This window comes from Sminthopsis crassicaudata, chromosome 3 (genome assembly GCF_048593235.1).
Source record: "Sminthopsis crassicaudata isolate SCR6 chromosome 3, ASM4859323v1, whole genome shotgun sequence".
Taxonomy (NCBI): domain Eukaryota; kingdom Metazoa; phylum Chordata; class Mammalia; order Dasyuromorphia; family Dasyuridae; genus Sminthopsis; species Sminthopsis crassicaudata.
Genome location: NC_133619.1, coordinates 14,454 through 40,223, shown reverse-complemented (window position 1 = coordinate 40,223; position 25,770 = coordinate 14,454).

The window sequence follows — 25,770 nt, the reverse complement described above, 5'->3', positions numbered from 1 at the left end:
AAACATGTATTCAGAGATGATGGGCCACCAGAATCTGTCTTCTATGACAGATGATCACATCAGAGCTTTGAAGGGCAAAGCTCCTTAAACTGTGGGTTGTAAATCCTAATGGGGTAAGGTAATTAAATATAAACTCATGAAAATTTAACATTTCACTAATATTTAATTCTGTAGGTAAAAATAAATCCATCTCATTTGTATGCATAATTTGTTTTACATAAATGATAAACTATAAATATAGAAAACATATACATTTATATGATTGTATAAATAGATATTTATATAATATATATGTTATATAACTATATAAATATGTTTTAAAATAACTTTCTTAATGATTTACTATCAGCAAATATTTGATTTGGATCTCTATTTTAGATGATTACATACAATGGGTCATGTAAAAATCCCTCAGAAAAAGGGCTGTGAGTGGGAAAAGTTTAAGAAGCTCTGATTTAGTCTACCATTCTATTTTATATATGGAAGTTGCACTCTTGAGAAATTGGGTGGTTTTCCCAAGGGCTTCCATGTGGTTAGAGCTATGATTGGCATTTGAGCAAAAGATCTTTAAATTCCCTGTCTAGGCTCCAGGTCCATTTCCATTAAATATGAAAGTTACATCATTAAAAATATTAATATTTTTGCTTGCATATTCAGTTCCCAGTTGTCTTTCCCTCTTTCTCACAACCCCATATTATAAAAGGTCAACACTTATTATAGATATATATGTGAACAATAGATACTTCCATATATTATTTTTTCCCTCTGCAGGTAGTTAGCATTTTCCTTCAGAAGTCCTTCAGCGTTAATTTGAAATTTCCTGTAACTCAGAAGAGCTTAGTCATTCATGTTTACACTTCCACTAATTTTGCTGTACCCCAATATTCTTTTGGTTCTGCTCTTCCCTCACCATTATTTCCTGTATGCTTTCCATATTTAAAAAAAATTAACTTGTTCATTATTTTTTAAAACACAATGGTGATCCAAATAACCACCTTTGTGCAGATAATTATACCTGTATCGAAATAACAATCCCTGTGCAAAAAAGTGTATATCTCTGCAAATAAGTATATCTCTGCAAATAAGTGTACCTGTGTGCAAATAACTACCTCTGCAAATCATGGTAACTCTGTCCAAATAAATGTACCTGTGCACATATAACTAACACTGTGTAAATAATTATAAATGTATGTAAATAATAACATCTGTGGAAATAAATATAGCTCTTTAAAAATAAATATATCTGTGCTAAAATACATGTACCTATGTGGAAATCAGTGTCCCTTTGTGTAAATGATTGTACCTCAGTGAAAATAACTGTATCTCCCTGCAAATAACTGTACCTCTGTGTAATAAGTGTACCTCTGTGTAATAATTGTACCTCTATATAATACATGTACCTCAGTGTAAATAACTGTACCTCTGCATAAATAACACATCTCTGTGCAAATAACTACCTCAATGCAAATAATTATACTTGTATGGAAATAACTATTTCTGTGCAAATAAGTGTACCTGTGAATAAATAAGTTCACCTCTATGCAAATACTTGCACATCTGTGTAAATAAGTGTACCTCTGTTCAAATAAGTGTGCCTCTGTGCAAATAACTACCTCTGGCAAATAAGGGTACCTCTGTGCAAATAATTATACCGGTATGGAAATATCTACCTCTGTGTAAAGATGTGTACCTCTTTACAAATAACTACCTCTGTGTAGATAATTATACCTCCATGGAAATAACGATCTCTGTGCAAGTAAGTGTACCTCTGTGCAAATAACTACACCTGTGCAAATAAGGGTACCTCTGTTGAAATAAATGTACACTTGTACAAATTACCACTGTGCAAACAATTATACATGTATGTAAATAACTATCTCTGTGGACATAAATATAGCTCTGTACAAATAAGTGTACCTCTGTGGGGAAATGTGTACCTCTGTGAAAGTAACTATACCTCTATGGAAATAACTACCTCTGAGAAAATAATTGTACCTCATTACAAATAACTCTACCTCCCTGCAAATAACCATACCTCTGTACAGATCAGTTTACCTCTGTGTAAAAGTTGGACCTCTTTGCAAATAAATGTGCCTCTGTGTCAACAATTATACCACTGTGCAAATAATTGTTACTGTATGAAAATAACTACTTTTGTGCAAATAAGTGTACATCTGTGTAAAAAAGTGTAGCTCTGTGCAAATAACTATACCTCTATGGAACTAACTACATCTATGCAAATAAGTGTACCTCTGTGTAAATAGTTGTACCTCTTTGCTAATAATTATAACTATATGGAACTAACTACCTGTGTGCAATTAATTGTAATGCTGTGGAAATAATGTATACATATATGATCTATAAATATAAATACATATGTATATAATAATAAGTTTATTTTTGGGATATATATGTGATATAAATATATAAATATGTTTTAAATACCTTATTTTATGATTAATTATCAGTAAATACTTAATTTAGATATCTAATTTAGACAATTTTATACTTTGGTTCATGGAAAAATTCCTCAGCAAATAGGTAGTGAGAGGCAAAAGTTTAAGAAGCTTTGATTTAGTCTACCATTCCATTTTATAGCTGGAAGTTGTAGTCTTAAGAAAATTGGAGGTTTAGGGTTAGTTGTTAAGGTACCCTTATTTGCACAGATGTAGTTATGGCACAGAAGTATACTTATTTGCAGAGAGATACACTTTTTTTGCACAGAGATTATTTCCATGCAGGTATAATTATCTGCACAGAGGTAGTTATTTGTGAAGAGGTACATATCTTTACACAGAGGTAGTTATTTCTATACTGGTATAATTATTTGCACAGAGATACACTTATTTACACAGCGGTACACATTTCTCAAAGGTAGCTATTTGCCCCAACGTACACTTATTTGAACAGAGGTACACTTATTTACACAGATGTGCAAGTATTTGCACAGAGGTATACTGATTTAAACACAGGCACACGTATTTGCACAAAGGTGTCCAAACACAATATTAACCCTAAACACCCAAAAGGACTTAATGCAAATGTTGTATATATAGTTCTTTTTCTTTCTTTTAAATAAAAAATATCTCTGGCGTTTGGACGCTTTCATCAAGGGAAGCCTGAGAGATCCTGAAGCCCCCCTCCTCCTGCTTCTGGTACCAATAGGACTGCTGCAGTTTTGTGCTGGATGTGTTCATGTATTGGCTGCCTTGGTTAAGGAGGGAAGGATTTCAGTTGTGGGAATTAGGATTGCTCAGGATTGTTCTGGTCCCTCATTCCAGTGAAGCAGACTTCACCTGAGGATTTTCTAAATTAATTTGGGTGTCAATGTTGTTTAATTCTTTACTTTTATTGGGTTTCCCCTCTCCAATTTATTTTGGGAGAGAATTTTTTCATTCCTTGGAGGGAATTTTGCTGCAGGTCTAGGGAGGATGTCACTTGCCTTTTTTCCCCTGCCAGTTTCCCCTCAGATTCTGAGTTTCTTTAATGAACCATTAAAATCCCAGAAGCAAGAATGCTAAAACCAATGGTACCCCTCTATTTCAGTGAGGACATGAATGCAAAGAAATGTGAATTTGTTTCCTGAAGTCTCACAGCTAATTAGCAACAGTGCTATGGCAGGCAACCCTGGAGAACTCTTCTACAGCAGCAGTAAAGAATTTGCTGAAAAGGGGAGTAAGTCCTTTATCCCTAGTAGACCACATATTGCAACATTATAATGTCTGAACCCAACTTCCAAAACTCTCCTTCTAGTAATTCTTATTGTTAGATGTAACAACTTGGTTTGTTCTGTGCAGCGCTATATTGAGTTTATTCACTGAAACCCCTTAGCAGAAAGGGACCCTGGGTATCATCTAGTCCAAAGCATCTTAAACCCTGGCTTGTAACTCCTCATGGCCTCAGGTAACTGAATGGGTCAGGTAACTGAATATATGGTTTAGGAAAATTAACATGGGATTGGTGGACTTGCCTTGGGAGGAAAAATCTTTCACTTCACATTCCAGTCTCCAGTTCCATTTGTAGTGGAATGTGGAAGTTACAACTTTAAAGAATATTCATTATTTCCTTTCATTTTCACTTCCCAATTGTCTCTCCCAACCCCACATTAGAAAATGTCTACATTGGCTAAATATATATGAAACCATACAATATATACTTCCATATATCAATTTTTTTCTCTGCAGGTAGATAGCATTTTCCTTCAGAAGACCTTCACAGTTAATTAAAATTTCCTGTAAGTCCAAAGAACTTAGCCATTCATATTTACTCTTCCACTGATTTTGGTGTAGTCATATATATTCCCTTGGTTCTGCTCGTCAGTCAGCATGAGTTCCTGTAATTTTCCACATTTTAAAAAATTAACCTGTTCATTATTTGTTCAGGCCCCTTGATATTCCATTACATTCCTATTCCACAACTTAATCACCCCTAGCCCAATGGATGCTATCCCCTCAGGTGGCAGCTCTTTGCCACCACAAAATGAGTTGCTGCAACTCTTGTTGTATATATAGGACTTTTTCTTTCTTTTAAAAAAAATCTGTCTGGGGTTTGGACAGTCCCATCAAGGGAAGGCTGAGAGATCCTGAAGCCCCCTTCCTCCTGCTTCTGTTACCCAAAGAACTGTTGCAGGTTTGTGCTGGATGTGGTCACCTATTAGCTGCCTTGGTTAGGGAGGGCAGGATTTCCTTTGTAGGAGCCTGGTTTGTTCAGGGTTCTTCTGGTCCTATATTCCAATGAGGCAGACTTTACCTGAGGATTTTCTAAATTATCTTGGGGGTCAATGCTTTTTCATGCTTTACTTTTATTGTGTTTCCCCTCGCCAATTCATTTTGGGAGAGAATTTTTAAATTGCTTGGAGGGCGTTTTGCTGCAGGTCTAGGGAGGATGTGACTTGGCTTTTTCCCCTGTCATTTTCCTCTCAGACTCTGGGTTAGTTTAATGAATCATTAAAATCCCAGAAGCATGAATGCTAAAACTAGAAGTGTCTTTACCGATATCCTAGAGTGAGCCCTTCATTTCAGTGAGGACATGAATGCAAAGAAATGTGAATTTATTTCCTGAAGTCTCACAGCTAATGAGCAGCAGTGCTGTGGCAGGCAACCCTGGAGAACTCTTCTACAGCAGCAGTAAAGAATGTGCTGAAAAGGGGGTAAGTCATTTATCCCCAGTAGACCACATATTGCAACTTTATAATGTCTGAACCCAACTTCCAAAACTCTCCTTCTAGTAATTCTTAATGTTAGATGTAACAACTTGATTTCTTCTGTGCAGTGCTATATTGAGTTTGTTATTCACTGAAACCCCTTAGCAGAAAGGGACCCTGGGTATCATCTAGTCCAACGCATCTTAAACTATGGCTTGTAACTCCTCATCACATCAGGTAACTGAATATATGGTTTAGGAAAATTAATATTCCACCACTATTTAATTATGTAAGTAAAAATAAATCCCTCTCCCGGGTATGAACATTTTCTGTTCCATAAATGATAGAATTATAAATATAGCAAATATATATATATATGTATATATATGTTTATGTGATGTATAAATATATATGTATATTTATTTATAGGATATATATGTGATAAAACATATAAATATGTTTTTCAATGCATTATTTTATGATTTACTATCAACAAATACTTGCCTTGGATATCAATTTTAGATTGTTTTATACCTTGGGTCATGGAAAAATTCCTTAGCAAAAAGGGCTGTGAGAAGGAAAAGTTCAAGCAGCTTTGATTTAGTCTACCATTCTATTTTATAGATGGAAGTTGCGATCTTGAGAATTTGGGTGGTTTTCGAAAGGGCTTACATGGACTTAGTGGACTTGCCTTTGGAGGAAAAATCTTTCACTTCACATTCCAGTCTGCAGTTCCATTTGTAGTAGAATGTGGAAGTTACAACTTTAAAGAATATTCATTATTTCCTTTCATTTTCACTTCCCAGTTGTCTGCCCCTGTCTTTCCCAATCCCTCATTAGAAAATGTCAACATTGGTTAAATACATGTGAAACTATACAATATATACTTCCATATATCAGTTTTTTCTCTGCAGCTAGAAAGCATTTTCCTTCAGAAGACCTTCACAGTTAATTGAAATTTCTTGTAAGTCTAAAGAACTTAGCCATTCATATTTACTCTTCCACTGATTTTGGTGTAGCCATATATATTCCCTTGGTTCTGCTCGTCAGTCAGCATGAGTTCCTGTAATTTTCCACATTTAAAAAAAATTGACCTGTTCATTATTTGTTCAGGCACAATGATATTCCATTATATTCCTATTCCACAACTTAATCACCCCTAGCCCAATGGATGCGATCCCCTCAGGTGGCAGCTGTTTGGCAGCACAAAATGAGTTGCTGCAACTATTGTTGTATATATAGGTCTTTTTCTTTCTTTAAAAAAAATCTCTCTGGTGTTTGGACACTTTCATCAAGGGAAGGCTGAGAGATCCTGAAGCCCCCTTCCTCCTGCTTCTGTTACCCAAAGAACTGCTGCAGGTTTGTGCTGGATGTGGCTGCCTTGGTTAGGGAGGGCGGGATTTCTGTTGCAGGAGCCTGGATTGTTTAGGATTCTTCTGGTCCCTCATTCCAATGAAGCAGACTTTACCTGAGGATTCTCTAAATTATCTTGTGAGTCAATGTTGTTTCACTCTTTACTTTTATTGGGTTTCTCCTCCCCAATTCATTTTGGGATAGAATTTTTAAATTGCTGGGAGGGAATTTTATTCCAGGTTTTGGAAGGGTGTCACCTTCTTTTTCCCCCTGCCATTTTCCCCTCAGACTCTGGGTTTCTTTAATGAACCATTAAAATCCCAGAAACACAAGTGCTTAAACCAGATGTGTCTTTACCAGTATCCTAGAGTGAGCTCTTCATTTCAGTGATGACATGAATGCAAAGAAAGGTGAATTTTTTGCCTGAGGTCTCACAGGTAATTAGCAGCAGTGCTGTGTCAGACAACCCTGGACAACTCTTCTACAGCAGCAGTAAAGAATTGGCTGAAAAGTGGTTAAGTCTTTTATCCTCAGTAGACCACATATTGCAACTTTCTAATGTCTGAACCCAAGTTCCAACCCTCTCTTTCTAGAAATTTTTAATGTTAGATGTAACAACTTGGTTTGTTCTGTGCAGCATTACATTGAGCTTGCAGTTCACTGGAACCCCTTAGCAGAAAGGGATCCCGAGTGTCATCTAGTCCAAAGCTTCTTAAACTGCAGTTTGTAACACTTAATTGGGCCAGGTAACTGGATATAGGGGTCATGAAAAATTAATATTCCACCAGTATTTAATTCTGTAGGTAAAAAATAAAAAATCCGTCTCATGTGTATGAACATTTCCTTTTTCACAAACGACAAAATTATACACATATATATGTCTTTTTCTTTCATTTAAAATTTCTCTGGTGTTTGGACACTCCCATCTAGGGTAGGCTGAAAGCTGCTGAAGTCCCCCTCCTCCTGCATTTCTTTATCCTAAGCCTGGTTGTGTGTTTATGCCTCTGTGAAAGTAACTATACCTCTATGGAAATAACTGCCTCTGTGCAAGTAAGTGTACCGCTGTGGAAATAAGTGTACCTCTGTGCAAATTACCACCTCTGTGCAGATAATTATACCTGTATCGAAATAACGATCCCTGTGCAAAAAAGTGTATATCTCTGCAAATAAGTGTACCTGTGTGCAAATAACTACCTCTGCAAATCATAGTAACTCTGTCCAAATAAATGTACCTCTGTACATATAACTAACACTGCGTAAATAATTATACATATATGTAAATGACAACATCTGTGGAAATAAATATAGCTCTTTACAAATAAATGTATCTGTGCTAAAACACATGTACCTATGTGGAAATAAGTGTCCCTCTGTGTAAATTATTATACCTCAGTGCAAATAATTGTATCTCCCTGCAAATATCTGTACCTCTGTGTAATAATTGTACCTCTATATAATACATGTATCTCAGTGTAAATAACTGGACCTCTGCGTAAATAACAGTATCTCTGTGCAAATAACTACTTCAATGCAAATAATTATACTTGTATGGAAATAACTATTTCTGTGCAAATAAGTGTACCTGTGAATAAATAAGTTCACCTCTATGCAAATACTTGCACATCTGTGTAAATAAGTGTACCTCTGTTCAAATAAGTTTGGCTCTGTGAAAATAACTACCTCTGGCAAATAAGGCTACCTCTGTCCATATAATTATACCTGCATGGAAATATCTACCTCTGTGTAAAGATGTGTACCTCTTTACAAATAACTACCTCTGTGTAGATAATTATACCTCCATGGAAATAACGATCTCTGTGCAAATAACTCCACCTGTGCAAATAAGGTTACCTCTGTTGAAATAAATGTACACTTGTACAAATTACCACTGTGCAAACAATTACACATGTATGTAAATAACTACCTCTGTGGACATAAATATAGCTCTGTTCAAATAAGTGTACCTCTGTGAAAGTAACTATACCTCTATGGAAATAACTACCTCTGAGCAAATAATTGTACCTCATTACAAATAACTCTACCTCCCTGCAAATAACCATACCTCTGTACAGATCAGTTTACCTCTGTGTAAAGAGTTGGACCTCTTTGCAAATAAATGTCCCTCTGTGTCAATAATTATACCACTGTGCAAATAATTGTTACTGTATGAAAATAACTACTTTTGTGCAAATAAGTGTACCTCTGTGTAAATAGTTGTACCTCTTTGCAAGTAATTATAACTTTATGGAACTAACTACCTTTGTGCAATTAATTGTAATGCTGTGGAAATAATGTATACTTATATGATCTATAAATATAAATACATACATATATATTAATAAGTTTATTTTTAGGATATATATGTGATATATATTATTTTATACATTATTTTATTTAATACATTATTTTATGATTAATTATCAGTAAATACTTGATTTAGATATCTATTTTAGACAATTATATACCTTGGTTCATGGAAAAATTTCTCAGCAAGAAGGGCTGTGAGAGGGAAAGGTTTAAGAACCTTTGATTTAGTCTACCATTCCATTTTATAGATGGAAGTTGTGACCTTGAGAACTAGGGTTGTTTTCCCGAGTCCTTAAATGGGGTTAATGCTATGACTGGCCTTTGAAGGGAAAAATCTTTCACTTCACATTCCAGTCTCCAGTTCCATTTCCAGTATAAGGTGGAAGTTACAACATTAAAGGATATTAATTATTTCCTTGCATTTTCACTTCCTAGTTGTCTCCCCTTGTCTCTTTCAACTCCACATTAGAAAATGTTTAAGGTTTAAATATATGTGAAACCATACAATATATACTTCCATATATCAGTTTTTTTCTCTGCAGGTAGATAGCATTTTCCTTCAGAAGACCTTCACAGTTAATTGAAATTTCCTGTAAGTCCAAAGAACTTAGCCATTCATATTTACTCTTCCACTGATTTTGGTGTAGCCTTATATATTCCCTTGGTTCTGCTCGTCAGTCAGCATGAGTTCCTGTAATTTTCCACATTTTAAAAAATTGACCTGTTCATTATTTGTTCAGGCACAATGATATTCCATTATATTTCCTATTCCACAACTTAATCACACCTAGCCCAATGGATGCCATCCCCTCAGATGGCAACTCTTTGCCACCACAAAATGAGTTGCTACAACTATTGTTGTATATATAGGTCTTTTTCTTTCTTTAACAAAAATCTATCTGGTGTTTGGACAGTGCCATCAAGGGAAGGGTGAGAGATCCTGAAGCCCCCTTCTTCCTGCTTCTGTTACCCAAAGGACTGCTGCAGGTTTGTGCTGGATGTGGTCACCTATTGGCTGCCTTGGTTAGGGAGGGCGGGATTTCCTTTGCAGGAGCCTGGATTGTTAAGGAGTCTTCTGGTCTCTCCTTCCAGTGAAGCAGACTTTACCTGAGGATTTTCTAAATTATTTTGGGGGTCAATGTTTTTTCATGCTTTACTTTTATTGAGTTTCCCCTCTCCAATTCATTTTGGGAGAGAATTTTTTTATTGCTTGAAGGGTATTTTGCTGGAGGTCTTTTGAGGGTGTCACCTTCCTTCCCCTCCTCCCCCTCTTCCCCGCCCCTGCCCTGCCATTTTCCCCTCAGACTCTGGCTTTGTTTAATGAACCATTAAAATTCCAGAAGCACAAGTGCTTAAACCAGAAGTTTATTTTACCAATAGCCTAGAGTGAGCCCTTCATTTCAGTGAGGACATCAATGCAAAGAAAGGTGAATTTTTTGCCTGAGGTCTCACAGGTAATTAGCAGCAGTGCTGTGTCAGGCAACCCTGGAGACCTCTTCTACAGCAGCAGTAAAGAATTTGCTGAAAAGTGAATAAGTCTTTTATCCTCAGTAGACCACATATTGTAACTTTCTAATGTCTGAACCCAAGTTCCAACCCTCTCCTTCTGGAAATTCTTAATGTTAGATGTAACAACTTGGTTTGTTCTGTGCTGCATTATATTGAGTTTACAGTTCACTGAAACCCCTTAGCAGAAAGGGATCCCGAGTGTCATCTAGTCCAAAGCTTCTTAAACTGCAGGTTGTAACCCCTAATGGGGTCAGGTAATGGAATACAGGGGTCATGAAAAATTAATATTCCAACAGTATTTAATTCTATAGGTAAAAATAATCTGTCTCATGTGTATGAACGTTCCATTTTTCATAAATGATAAAATTATATGTATGATGTATAGGTCTTTTTCTTATTTTTTTAAAAATGTCTCTGGTGTTTGGACACTCCCATCCATAGTAGGCTGAGAGCTCCTGAAGCCCTCCTCCTTCTGCTTTTTTTACCCTAAGTCCTGGTGTGAGTCTGTGCTGGATGAGGTCAACTATTGGCCGACTTGTTCAGGGTGGGAGGAACTTCTGGTGTAGGAGTCTGGATTGTTCTGGTCCCTCATTGCAATGAAGAAGTTTGTACCTGAGGGCTTTCTAAATTGTCTTGGGCTGCAATGTTGTTTCACTCTTCTCTTTTATTTGGTTTTTCACTCTTCAATTCGTTTTGAGAATTTTTTAAATTGTTTGGGGGAACATTTGCTGCAAGTCAGGGGATGGTGTTGCCTGCCTTTCATTAGTGTATCTCAGTGCCCATAATTACATCTGTGCAAATAAGGGTATGTGTGTTCATAGAAATGTACCCCTGTACAAATAACTACCACTGTGTGAATAATTATATATGTATGTAAATAACAACATCTGTGGAAACATAGCTTGGTATAAATAAGTGTCCTTCAGTGGAAATAAGTGTATCTCTCTGCAAATAAGTGTACCTCTGTGGAAATAACTACACCTGTGCAAATAAGGTTACCTCTGTTGAAATAAATGTACACTTGTACAAATTACCACTCTGCAAACAATTATATATGTATGTAAAGAACTACCTCTGTGGACATAAATATAGTTCTGTACAAATAAGTGTACCTCTGCGGAAAAATGTGTTCCTCTGTGAAAGTAATGATACCTCTATGGAAATAACTACCTCTGTTGCAAATATATTTACCTCAGGTCAAATAACTCTACTTCTCAGCAAATAACCGGACCTCTGTACAGATCACTTTAACTCTTTACAAATAAATGTACCTATGGGTAAATAGGTGTCCCTCTGTGTAAATACTAGTACCACTTTACAAATTAATGTGCCTCTGTGTCAATAATTATAGCTCTGTGCAAATAACTACCTCTGTGCAAATAATTGTTACTGTATGAAAATAACTAGGTTTGTGCAAATAAGTGTATCTCTGTGTAACAAATGTACCTCTGTGCAAATAATTATACCTCTATGGAAATAATGGCCTCTGTGCAAGTAAGTATACCCCTGTGGAAATAAGTGTACATCTGTGCAAATAATTACCTCTGTTCAGATAATTTTTACCTGCATGAAAATAACGATCCCTTTGCTAAAAAGTGTTCCTTGTTGCAAATAAGTGTGCCTCTGTGCAAATAAGTGTCCTTCTTTGCATATAAGTGTAGCTATCTGAAAATAAATGCATCTTCCTGCAAATAAGGGCATCTCCCTTCAAATAAGGGCGTCTCCCTGCAAATAAGGGCATCTCCCTGCAAATAAGGGCATCTCCCTGCAAATAAGGGCATCTCCCTGCAAATAAGGGTACCTCTGTTCAAAGTACTTCCAACCTATAACACCTGTGGAAAAAAGTATAGCTCTGTACAACTAAGTGTATCTGTGCTAAAATACATACACCTCTGTGGACATAAGTGTCCCTCTGTGTAAATAATTGTACCTCAGGGCAAATAACTGTACCTGCCTGCAAATAACTGTACCTCTGTGTAAATAACAGTACCTCTGTACAAATACTTGCACATCTGTGTAAATAAGTGCACCTCTGTGCAAATAATTATACCTGTATGGATAGAACTACTTCTCTGTAAAGATGTATACCTCTTTACAAATAACTACCTCTTTGCAGATAATTATACCTGTATGGAAATAATGGATCTCTGTGCAAAAATTATGCCTCTGTGCAAACAAGTGTATCTCTCTGTAAATAATTGTACCTCTGTGCCAATAACTATATCTGTGGAAATAAGCTGTGTTGAAAAGAATGTACACTTGTACAAATTATCACTGTGCAAACACTTATATATGTATGTAAAGAACTACCTCTTTGCAGATAATTATAACTGCATCGAAATAACGATCTCTCTCTCTCTCTGTCTCTCTTTCTCTCTGTCTCTCTCTCCCCTCATCCTCCTCCTTTTCCTCATTCTCTTTCTCACACTCTCACTTTTTCTGCCTCTTTCTCACTATTTTTTTCAGTCTTTGTGTTTTTTAACCTCAATCTCTTTCTGATCTAGATTTTCACTCTGATTCTCTCTCTCTCTCTCTCTCTCTCTCTCTCTCTCTCTCTCTCTCTCTCACTCTCTCTCACTCTCTGTCTGTCTTTCTCTCTGTCTTTTTCTGTATCTCTGTCTCTATCTCTGTCTCTCTCTCTCCCTTTCTGTCTGTCTCTCTATCTCTCTCTTTCTCTCTCATCTTATCCTCCTCCTTCTCTTTCTATCTCTCAATTTTTCTTCCTCTTTTTAACTATTTTTTTTACTCTCAGATTGTTTTTTAATCTCTAGTTCTTTCTGACATCTGTTATCACTGTGATTCTAATTCTCTCTCTCTCTCTCCTCTCTCTCTCCTCTCTCTCTATTCTTTCTTTCTCTCTTTGTCTGTCATCTCTCTATCTCTGTTTGTCTTTCCTCTCATGCTCCTCCTTTTCCTCCTTCTCTTTCTTTCTCCAAATTTTTCTGCCTCTTTTTAACTATTTTTTCATTCTCAGATTGTTTTTTTAATCTCTAGTTCTTTCTGACATCTGTTATCACTCTGATTTTAATTCTCTCTCTCTCTCTCTCTCTCTCTCTCTCTCTCTCTCTCTCTCTCTCGTCTCTCTCTCTCTTCTCTTTCTCTCTCTGTCTCTCTCGTCTCTGTTTCTCTTTCCTCTCATCCTCCTCCTTTTCCTCCTTATCTTTCTCTCTCTCTCCCTTCTTCTGCCTTTTTTGTGATTGTTTTTTCACTGTTTCTCTGTGTGTTTTTCTTTATCTCTGGCTGTTTCTGATTTCTTTCTCCCTTTGATTCTCTCTCTCTCTCTCTTTCTCTCTGTCTCACTTTCTCACTCTCTCTTTTACTCTCCCTCTCTGTCTCTTTCTTTCTCTGGATGTCTCTTCTCTCCCCCTTTTCCTTTTTCTCCTTCTTCTCTTTCTCTCTCTCACTTTTGTCTGCTTTCTGACTATTTTTTTCACTGTCAGAGTGTTTTGAATCTCTAGCTCTTTCTGACCTATGTTATCACTCTGATTCTCATTCTCTCTCTGTCTCTGTCTCTCTCTCTCTCTCTCTCTGTCTCTGTCTCTCTCTCTCTCTCTCTGTCTCTCTCTCTCTCTCTCTCTCTCTCTCTCGTCTCTCTCTCTCTCTCTGTCTCTTTCTTTCTCTGGCTTTCTCTCCTATTCCCCTTTCCTTTTTCTCCTCTTTCACACTCTCTCGACTTTTTTTTCTGCCTCTTTCTGAGTATTTTTTTTCACTCTTGAGTGTTTTTTAACCTCTAGCTCTTTCTTTTTTACTTTCTCTCTCTCTTCTTTCTCTCTCTGTCTCTCACTCTCTGTTTCTCTTTCCTCTCATACTCCTTCCTTTTCCTCTTTCTCTTTCTCTCGTCCCTTCTTCTGATTATTTTTTCACTGTTTCTCTGTGTGTTTTTCTTTATCTCTGGCTGTTTCTGATTTCTTTCTCCCTTTGATTCTCTCTCTCTCTGTGCCTCACTTTCTCACTCTCTCTTTTACTCTATCTCTCTGTCTCTTTCTCTCTCTGGATGTCTCTTCTCGTCCCCCTTTTCCTTTTTCTCCTTCTTCTCTTTCTCTTCTCTGTCACTTTTGACTTCTTTCTGACTATTTTTTTCACTCTCAGAGTGTTTTGAATCTCTAGCTCTTTCTGACCTACGTTATGACTCTGATTCTCATTCTCTCGTCTCTCTCTCTCTCGTCTCTCTCTCTCGTCTCTCTCTCTCGTTCGTCTCTCTCTCTCTCTCTCTCTGTCTCTGTCTCTGTCTCTCTGTCTCTCAATCTCTCTTTCCCTTTCTCTCTCTGTCCCTTTCTCTCTCTCTCTGTCTCTTTCTTTCTCTGGCTTTCTCTCCTATTCCCCTTTCCTTTTTCTCCTTCTCTTTCTCACTCTCGTCACTTTTTCTTGCCTCTTTCTGAGTATTTTTTTCACTCTGACTGTTTTTTACCCTCTAGCTCTTTCTTTTTTACTCTCTCTCTCTCTCTCTCTTTCTCTCTCTCTGTCTCTTGTCTCTCTCTCTCTCCCTCTCTCTCTCTCTCTCTCTCTCTCTGTTTTTCTCTGAGATTTAAAGCTCATCTTTTTCCTGGAAAATCCATGGATTTTACAGTGACCAGTGGGTTGCCTTTTTACTATAATTCATGGCTTTCCAGTCAAAGGATATGGTTAAATACTGACTTTAAAAGGACTTGGGGATTGGTTTTGTTTTTGATAAAATAAAGTAATCCAACCCTTTTTCTCCTTCTAAAAAATACCTCCCTTTTTTTGAATTTGCCTTTATGGTTCCAGGGTAGAATAGATATGTACTAAGAACAGTGTCTTCCAGATCTCAGGTTAGTGAGTAGCCTTTTTTACATGTTTGAATGACTCCCAAACTGCATGAATAAATGCAGTTTTTTTTTTATTTGCAGGCTCTCTGGAGCTTGAGTTCATATCCTGTGGTAAGTCAGAAAACCACATATAGTACTACACAGGAAAAGGTTTCTCAGTGAATCTTTTACAAAGCCAAGATCTTCCATCCTTCATAAGTGTGAGACTTAGATCGTAAAGGATCCTGCATTCTCACTGGGGCTACTTCTCCCTTCTTTGTCACTGCTGTTCTTACTACATTTGTAGGAGCCCCGCTCTAGTTCCTGAGTCTCTGTTTGTGCTCAGAAGCTCCACAATTCCATGAGCTTCCAATCTCTACTTTTGCAGCTGGCCTCTATCTTGGGATGAAAACATCCTCCGGTGGACCAAAGGAACTTTTATATAAAAGAGTTTGGAGAATGCTTTAAAAGTGGTTTAGATGAGTGACTTCATGTAAGAGAGATATAGGAAGAACCAGCAGGATCGGAACAGACTATAATATAGACCTTGATAGAATGTAAACTCCTAAAATTATTAACAAACTGATTTTAGAAAGGCTTGGAAAGATTTACTGGAACTAATGCTGAATAACACAAGCAGTATCAGGAGTACATTGTACACAGTAACAGCAAGGTTGTGTGATGATCAACTATGAAAGACTTGGTTCTTCTCAGTGATTCAATGATTCAAAGCAATCCCAATAAACTTGGGATAGAAAACACCATCTGCATCCAGAAAAAGAACTATGGAGATTGATAGTAAATCAACACTTGCTATGTTGAAAAAAAAGAGAGAGAAAGAGAGAGAGAGGGAGGGAGAGAGGGAGAGAGAGAGAGAGGGAGGGGAGAGAGAGAGAGAGAGAGAGAGAGAGAGAGAGAGAGAGAGAGAGAGAGAGAGAGAGAGAGAGAGAGAGAGAGATTGATTTAGAGCTCATTCAATAGTGATTATAAATATCTTCAGATATGCAATTTGGTTTAATGAAACAGAGCTAGCCCAGGGCTCCTGGGCTAATGTTTGGAGCTAAGGCAGGCATTAAAGTTGCATTCTAATGAGATTACCATCTGAACACCTATCTTTCTATGTAGCAAATAGACTTTTGGTGGGTGATGTTATAACTTTCTCTGCATTGTCTTGATCACATTTTTCTTTGTATCTATGTGCATTCACACTTAGCTCCATGCTTTGGTCTCCTCTTCAGGCCCAGGAAGAAGAGATTCTTCTACTTAAATATCATCCAAGTCTGTCACCAAGAAAGTGAGAACTGATTCACAACTAAGAAATAGTCATTGTCAGCAAACCTAGCACCCTCCCCCTCTTCCTCATCCCCTGCAGTGGAAAGTTGGTGAGTCTTCAGGAGATTCAGATCAAGTATTCTGTGGCCTGGCTTTGTTTGGCCTTGGTCGCTGCTGCTGCTGCTAGAAAGGTTGTTTTTCTAATGTTGTAATTTATGTGTCCCTCATCAATATGTTCACCTCCCCCCCCTTGTCTATCATGATTATCAGTTGATATTTAGTGGATTTCATTAATATTTATAAAGGTGGCTTGTAATGTGCTCTCCTGGCAGTTACAATTACTAGTCTGTCCTAGACCCACCAGAGTACCTTTGACCACTGTCCTTTGCAGTGTGAACTCTACCTGGCTCGCCTCCTCTGAGGCCTTCAAAGGTCTCTGGCCACAATCTCTTGAATCTATAGCTTAATAACCGGTAGTGCACTCAAGAGCAGCCACGTGTAATCTTAAAAGCCTTTATTATACCTACTCACATAATGCCCTGACTGATGCCCTGACTTGTTGGTTCCCGACTGAACACCTGGTCAGAAGACCCACGTGTTCACTACCAAACTCCTTACTTCTTTTGGCTATCCATCTTGGCTTGGCCACCCAGACAAGGGAGCCAGGGTGAAGAGCGCCAGGTTAAAGAGAGCGACTGCTGCCTGCAGTGGGCTTATAAAGGGCCTGTGAGGTCACACTCACAGCCAATCAGCGAGAGAGTCACCCATTACGAAGCTATCTCAAAATGGACAGGATCCCACCTACAAGGCAGTCCTAATATCCACAGAAATTACTTCTGGGCCTCAATCTCCCAATGCACCGTGTCTGCCCATTTAAAGGGCCCTTACAGTGGCTCTATTCCAAGAGGGCATAGTGAGATATTTTTTGTGTAGTATTTTCCTGTTACTTTATTCATATTCCTGGGGACTGTGACCTCAAACATAGAGAGTATATTTGGTAAAGAGATAACATCCCTGGAAGTTCTTTTTTTGAATCCTCAAGATACAAAGGTTTTTTTTTTTTTTTTCATTAAGTATTTTTTAAAGTTAATTTGATTTTATCTTGGGCTGTTTGTAGAACTTTAAATCTGTGACCAGTCTATTCTTCCAAGATGTAAAAAGACAGAATCAGGTGACTAGAATTCTATACCAGAAACTTGCTGTCCTTTATCAACTCCCAGATAACAAAGCTGTACACTGCAAATACAAATCCCCCAAATCCTTAAGAATTCAGGAAGTCAACTGGGGTCTGTACCACTGCAGACCAAACTGTTATCCACAACAGCCTAGACACTGAATCAGAAAAAAACCGTAAGAATGTAAGATATGTCACCTTACTGAATAATTATAATCTCCAAACCACATGGGATGAAAATGTCACCCAAATATAGAGACATAAGAGAAGAAAGTACAGCCTGGGAAGAAATCACAGTGTGTGTCATAATTGCTAGACTGTCTCTAACTAAAATTATCCCAAAGATGCCTTTGGAGATGCATCGGAAAATGAGCTTTTAATTTTCATTAATTTCATTAATTCAATTTTTATTCATTCATTAGTGAGCATTTCAGTGCTCATTAAATTAATTTAAAAAGTTTAAATCCATTTCATCTACCTGGACAGTAAGCAATAGAACATTAAGTATAATAAACAATAGCAGGCTAGTGACTGGACCTGAATTGTTTCTTTTCAAAATCTACCAAGAGAGTAGGGGAAAAAACCAAATGACCAAATGAGACAACTGTATAGAGTGATCCAAAAGTCTTGGTAAAGGTTTAAGCTTTAATGGAAGATTAAAATTGCACTAAGACTTTTGGGATACAATGTACAGTGCTGACTTCAGTGTTTTTAAAGACCTTTCCATATAGTGCCTCTCTTCAGCCTAAAAACACTCCAAAAGATAAATACTAAAGGTGTAATTGTCTCTATTTTAAATAGACCATCTCTAAGGGAGGTGAGTGAACTGCCCAGACTCACAGCTGATAAGTGTCAGAGACTGATTTGAATTCAGCTCTCTGGTGACACTTAGTCTAGTGTTCTCCCTGAAATACTACTTGTTAATAATTTAGCCTGATAAAACTAGGCAGAAAGCTCTGTTTTGAGGTAAATAGGAGGAAGACATTCAGTCCTTCAAAAGGCAAAAGTTCTACATTTAAAAATCTTCATTCTTTCAAATATGACCTTTCTAAGAGATGTTAAGTAATGGGATTAAGTGCTGCAGGCCCTGCCCATTGTGGTCACCAATTTCTATCTCTCCCCTTCTAAATTGCCTTGTGTATATTTTCTAATAGGTTTTGGTATATATGTCATCCCTGCTCTTCCTCCAATGGAATATAAGCTTTTTAAGATGAAGGATTCCTTAAATTATGGTATGTGAAGCAGTATGATCTGTTCTATAAGAAATGACGAGCAGGCTGATTTCAGAAAAAGTCTGGAAAAACTGAGATGAATTGATATTGAGTGAAGTAAGCCCAACCAATAGAACATTACAATAGCAGCAAGATCATGTGATGATCAACTACCAGAGATTTAGCTCTTTTCATCAATACAGTGATGACAGTTCCAAGAGACCAGGGAGAACTATGGAGATTGAATGTGGATCAAAGCATATTATTTTCACATTTTGGTGAGCTTTTTTTTTCATGAGTTTTCCCTTTTGTTCTGAGTTTTCTTTCCTATCATGACTAATATGGAAATATGTTTAAAGTAATTGCACATATATAGCATATCAGATTGCATCTTACTTTTGTAGGAGGGGAGAAGAAGAGAGGGAGAAAAAAATTTGGAGCTCATAATCTTACAAAAATGAATGCTGAAAACTATTTTACATGTAATTGGAAAAATAAAATACTGCTGAGAAAAAAAGGTGAGGGATTCTCTCTCTCTCTCTCTCTCTCTCTCTCTCTCTCTCTCTCTCTCTCGTTTTGTCCTATGTATCACTTCAAATCCTTTGCACCTAATACTCTACCTTGCACACACTGGAGAACAAATAAATGTCTGTTCAGTAAAATCAAATTGGCATGTATGTTATAAAACTCCATGTTCACACATGGATTGACTGGTAAACAATTTTATATATAAATTACAAAATCTTAGAGACGATTTTGGGGGAAAATCCTCAGTGGTTGGAGTCAAATAACTTCATGACAGAGAATCAGAACATGTGCTCTGTATACACTAAAAGTGGCCGATACAGGCTGGAGTACAGGAACAAACAAGGTTTGCAATAGAGGCCAAGGATATCTAGCTCACTTTCTGTTCATATGAAGCTCTTCATTTGCACTCCTTGTCAGAGAGTAATGATTATTAAATTGTCTCTTCACACAGCATTAGAAAGATCCCTTGGGAGCTGAGTTGGTGAATGATGACTTGAATTACTTTTATATTCCATTATTCTTAACAATAAGGGGGAAGGGAAAGAGCACGAGAACAAAGACATAGAAATATTTTAGTATTCTTGTCAACTTGCTAATGGCTGGTATTTCTCTCTCGTGGGCATTTATTTACATATCCATGTGTTCATCCACCCTTATGGTACAGGAACACTTACCTACCTGCTAAATGCAATTATGCCATTTTGTGTACTCAAGTGAGAAAAGTGTCACTAGCATAATCCCGAAAGATAGGATGATAATATGTAACTGTCAGAATGAGATGTGTAAATTAGATCACTTAAACTTCATGTCCTTAAGCAATTTAGTGACAGAGTCTTCATATGAAATTGAGTAAAACTTAGCTTTAAACATTGGCAGCAAATTTTCCATCAATGAAAACTGAAGCTACAAACTGTAATATATGTTGGGTGTTGTTAGGTTCTTACTGAGCTAATGAGATAATGAGATATTAAGTTGTTACTAAGAGCTAAGTCGGTACTTAACACTTCTCTAGTTTGGGCCTTTACTGGGAGTTTTACTTTTGTGAACTCCTGGGGAGCAGCTTACATGCTTAGGAGGAGCAAGTTCATTGGTTGAAGTAATTTTTCCCAGAAACCTTTGCATTATCCCACACCCATTCTCAGGGAGGATAAAAGAGGGCGGCACTGGAGAGATAGAGAAGAGTCTCTGCTCTAGGTCAGAGTTGGAGTGTCTATCTGGAGGAGAGAGAGTCTTGTCTGGGCCAGACCTTGCGGCTCTCCAGAGGAAGAAGAAGTCACTACTTTGAACCAGAGTTGGCAGCAACTGTCTGAAGACAAGGGCTCTCTATAGGAAGAAGAATCTGTCTGAGAGATTTGAGTTGACACAGCAGATCTCCTCCCAGAGATCCATAGGCAGCTTCTGGAGACAACAGCACATTACAGGGTGTCATGGTGAAGATAAAAGGATCAACTCCTGTGAAAATCTTTTGGGAGTACTAAAACTATCAGCTCATGTTTCTTTCTTTCTTTTTTTTTTTTTTTTTCTTTTCTCTGATATCCATATTATCAAGGAACTTTTGCCTCTACTAGTTATGAGAGGATTTTGGAGTGCCATGTTCTGTTTAGTTGTGTTTTTTTTTCTTTTACTTTGCACAGGATTGCTGTTTTCTAACTCTGGTGACCCCAGTGAGGGAAAAAACCTCACAGATGTTAATTAGAAAACGATAGCTAAATAGGTAGAAGAGACATCCTACTCAATGTGTCCATATATTTCTATTTCAAAAAGATTCCAACTAATAGTACTTTGTGAGAATATGCAGAATGCAAATAGAAGGTTTTCTTTTTAGATTGCTGATGTAACTGAAGGAAATCTAAAGTGGGAGACAGACTTATATGGTAATAATCTGGGCTGATAAAACTTAACCCTGGAGTAAAAAGTAACAAAGTCACCTAATCCTCTGTGTTGCACATACTACAGAACAAATAAATGTCTGTTCAATATAATCAAATTGGCATGTGTGTTACAAAAGTCCACGTTCACACATGGATTGAAAAATTGGGACAAAGTCTTCTTCTTTTTTTTTTTTTGTTGGGGGAGGACGAATATTTCCAACTGTGGTAGAAGAGATCAAAGGGGCTGAGTTAGGTAATGGACTTTTCCAAGGGACAGAGAGGCCCAGGACATATACACTTCCCTAAGGGAAGCAAAGACCCATTTGGGAAAACATTAGTAGTAACTTCTAAGGTACTAGGGACATAGTCTCAGCCATATTATGTATTGTTAAGTATCGTTTTAAATGTAGGATTAAAATTTTCAATTGTCACATATACAAACATTTTTAGCATTCATTTTTTTTTTAAATCTGAGCTTCAGATTCTCTCCTTTCTCTCTGACTAAAGCCTCCCCTGCATTGAGAATGGAAGCATTTTAATAGAAGGTATACCTATATAGTTATGTAAAACATTTCCATAATAGTCATGTTGTAACAGAAACCCCCCGCCCAGAAAAAGTTCAAGAAAAATGAAGAAAGTTTTAAAAATAGTATACTTCAGTCTGCATTCAGACTGTCAGTTCTTTCTTTGAATGGACAGCATGTTTCATCCTTGTCTTGGATCACTTTATTGCTAAGAAGAGTTATTTTACTATTTATTGTGAGACCCCATAATCATCCACTCTCTCTCCTTTCTGTCCCAAACTCTAAACTATCTTCCACACAGCTCCCAAAGTGATACCCTTGAATAAGAGGTTAGATTATCAGCCTCATGCTCAGGAAGCTTCAAGTGTTTCCCTTTTGCCTCTGGGACACACTATATAGGGTGCTGTGTCATTTGAACTTTAGCACAATGTATCTCTGACCTACTTTTCCATATTGATTTCATCTTGTTTCACTGTCTCCACGTCTTGTAACTGTTCCATTTACACTCTATCTCCTGCCTCTTCACAAGTTAATTGCTATCCCAGGAGTGCTTTGCATTCTCACCTCTTTTCTTGGAATCAGTGATTTCCTCCAAGGCTCATTACAAGTATCTGCTTCTTGAAGTGGTCCTTCCTGATCTCTCTTGTTCTCCTAGAGGTGGCTAGATAGCATACTGAAGTGACCTGGAGGCAAGAAGAGTGAAGATCAGAATAATTACTGGCTATGTGATCTTGGACAACTCATTCCACCTCAGTTTACCTCAGTTTTCAACTGTAAAATGGGAATAAATAATATTACCTATCTCAAAAAATTGTTGGGAAGAGAAAATGAGATGAAATTTTTAAAAAGCACTTTGCACAGTACATGGTACATAATAGGCACCATACCATCCTTCTCTTTTCTTGCCCTCCAATATGGTAAGGCAAAAAATTGGCAGTTCCTTTGAGGTGAAAGATGGAGCCTCCACATGTTCCCAAGGCATGTGGTAGAATATCACCAGAGACTCAAAGTACCCAAGGATGATAACTGACAGGATCATGTTAGAGGGGAAGCCCCCCATGGATTTTAGCCCCTTGTACAAAAACTTAGCTCATTTTTTCTTCTTTAGAACTTTGAATTGTTCAGAATATTTTGAAAACAAATCTCCTTTGTCAACTTATGTGGACATGAAAATTCCTCCCAAAAACATAATAGAGCAATAATATCTAGCCACTGTCAGATTGATTTTGATAGAAAGCATGGGCTAACTCTTTGGGCCTTCTTCAAAACCCACCCTCATTTAATAGTAGGACATGTTCCAGAAGTAATTGTGTTGCCATTTCCATTTGGATGTTGTGCTTTGATCTTACACTTGCATCTCTTAAACACCTGAACCTTGACATTAATGATTGCATCCATTGTGCATTCATGTTAATGTCCACATTAATGAATCTAATTCCCAAATGGGAACCTAAGGGAGGTGCCTGTGATCTTCTTACAGACCTTAGCTGACTACCATATATTCCTTATCTTCCTTCTCTGTCCTCTGTTACTCCCAATAGAGGTAATACTAAGGCACTCACTGTGAGAAATTACCTACTTGAGGGTATAATGTCTCTTTTTCCCCCAGTTAATCTGGTTGAAATCCATTATCAACATAAAAGAAAAGAAAAGAAGTTTTGGGTTCTGAGTGAACTTGGAATTCTGAAATCTTGATGCCAAATTAATTGTAATATCTTGGGAAAACTTGACATGGCTTCCTTTTCCCCCCTCACCTTGCCCTCAGGATGTAATTTAGGATTCATGATGAAGACATTTTTCTAATAGCTTTAATTCTGCACCCAGCCTGATCACTAACACAATACTAGAGAAACAAGAGGGACTAAGAAGCCTTAATTACTTTTGAAATTGTGCATCAGTGCATCAGGGCATCAGTGCAATACAAATATTAGACATGTGCATATTGGGAAGGAAAAGCTCATTTCTGTTACAATGAAATGATAATATTCTTTTTTTTTTTTTTTTTTTTTTTGATTTACAATTCTTTTTTTTTTTTTATTTTTATTTTATTTTATAATTATAACTTTTTTTTTTTTGACAATACATATGCATGGGTAATTTTTTACAACATTATCCCTTGCACTTACTTCTATTCAGATTTTTTCCCTTCCTCTCCCAAACCCCTCCCCCAGATGGCAGGCAGTCTTATATATGTTAAATATATAACAGTATAATTTAGATACAATATATGTGTGTAGAACCGAATTTTTTGTTGCACAGGAAGAATTGGATTCAGAAGGTAAAAATAACAGTTTACATTCATTTCCCATTGTTCCTTTTCTGGATGTAGCTGGTTCTTTCCATCATTAATCAATTGGAATTGGATTAGCTCTTCTCTATGTTGAAGAAATCCACTTCCATCAGCATACATCCTCGTACAGTATCATTGTTGAAGTGTATAATGATCTTCTGGTTCTGCTCGTTTCACTCAGCATCAGTTGATGTAAGTCTCTCCAAGCCTCTCTATATTTCTCCTGTTGGTCATTTCTTATAGAACAATAATATTCCATAACATTCATATACCATAGTTTACCCAACCATTCTCCAATTGATGGACATCCATTCATCTTCCAGCTTCTAGCCACTATGAAAAGGGCTGCCACAAACATTTTGGCACATACAGGACCCTTTCCCTTCTCTAGTAGTTCCTTGGGGTATAAGCCCAGTAGTAGTATGGCTGGGTCAAAGGGTATGCACATTTTGATAACTTTTTGGGCATAATTCCAGATTGCTCTCCAGAATGGTTGGATTCTTTCACAACTCCACCAACAATGCATCAGTGTCCCAGTTTTCCCACAGCCCCTCCAACATTCATCGTTATTTGTTCCTGTCATCTTAGCCAATCTGACAGGTGTGTAATGATACCTCAGAGTTGTCTTAATTTGCATTTCTCTGATCAATAGTGATTTGGAACACTCTTTCATATGAGTGGAAATAGTTTTAATTTCATCATCTGAAAATTGTCTGTTCATATCCTTTGACCATTTATCAATTGGAGAATGGCTTGATTTCTTATAGATTAAAGTCAATTCTCTGTATATTTTGGAGATGAGGCCTTTATCAGAACCTTTAACTGTAAAAATTTTTTCCCAATTTGTTACTTCCCTTCTAATCTTGTTTGCATTAGTTTTGTTTGTGCAGAAACTTTTTAATTTGGTGTAATCAAAATGTTCTATTTTGTGATCAATAATGGTCTCTAGTTCTCCCTTGGACACAAACTCCTTCCTCCTCCACAAGTCTGAGAGGTAAACCATCCCATGTTCCTCCAATTTATTTATGATTTCGTTCTTTATGCCTAAATCTTGGACCCATTTTGATCTAATCTTAGTATGTGGTGTTAAATGTGGGTCCATGCCTAGTTTCTGCCATACTAATTTCCAGTTTTCCCAGCAGTTTTTGTCAAATAATGAATTCTTATCCCAAAATTTGGGATCTTTGGGTTTGTCAAAGATTAGATTGCTATTTTTATTCACTATCTTGTCCTGTAAACCTAACCTATGCCACTGATCAACTAGTCTATTTCTTAGCCAATACCAAATGGTTTTGGTGACTGTTGCTTTATAATATAGCTTTAAATCAGGTACACTTAGACCACCTTCCTCTGACTTTTTTTTCATTAGTTCCCTTGCAATTCTCGACCTTTTATTCTTCCATATGAATTTTGTTGTTATTTTTTCTAGGTCATTAAAATAGTTTCTTGGGAGTCTGATTGGTATAGCACTAAATAAATAGATTAGTTTGGGGAGTATTGTCATCTTTATTATATTCGCTCGGCCTATCCAAGAACATTGAATGTCTTTCCAATTATTTAAATCTGACTTTATTTTTGTGGCAAGTGTTTTGTAATTTTGCTCATATAATTCCTGACTCTCCTTTGGTAGATATATTCCCAAATATTTGATACTATCGACTGTTATTTTGAATGGAATTTCTCTTTGTATCTCTTGCTGTTGGATTGTGTTGGTAATGTATAAAAATCCTGAGGATTTATGTGGATTTATTTTGTACCCTGCAACTTTGCTAAAATTCTGAATTATTTCTAATAGCTTTTTAGCAGAGTCTTTGGGGTTCTC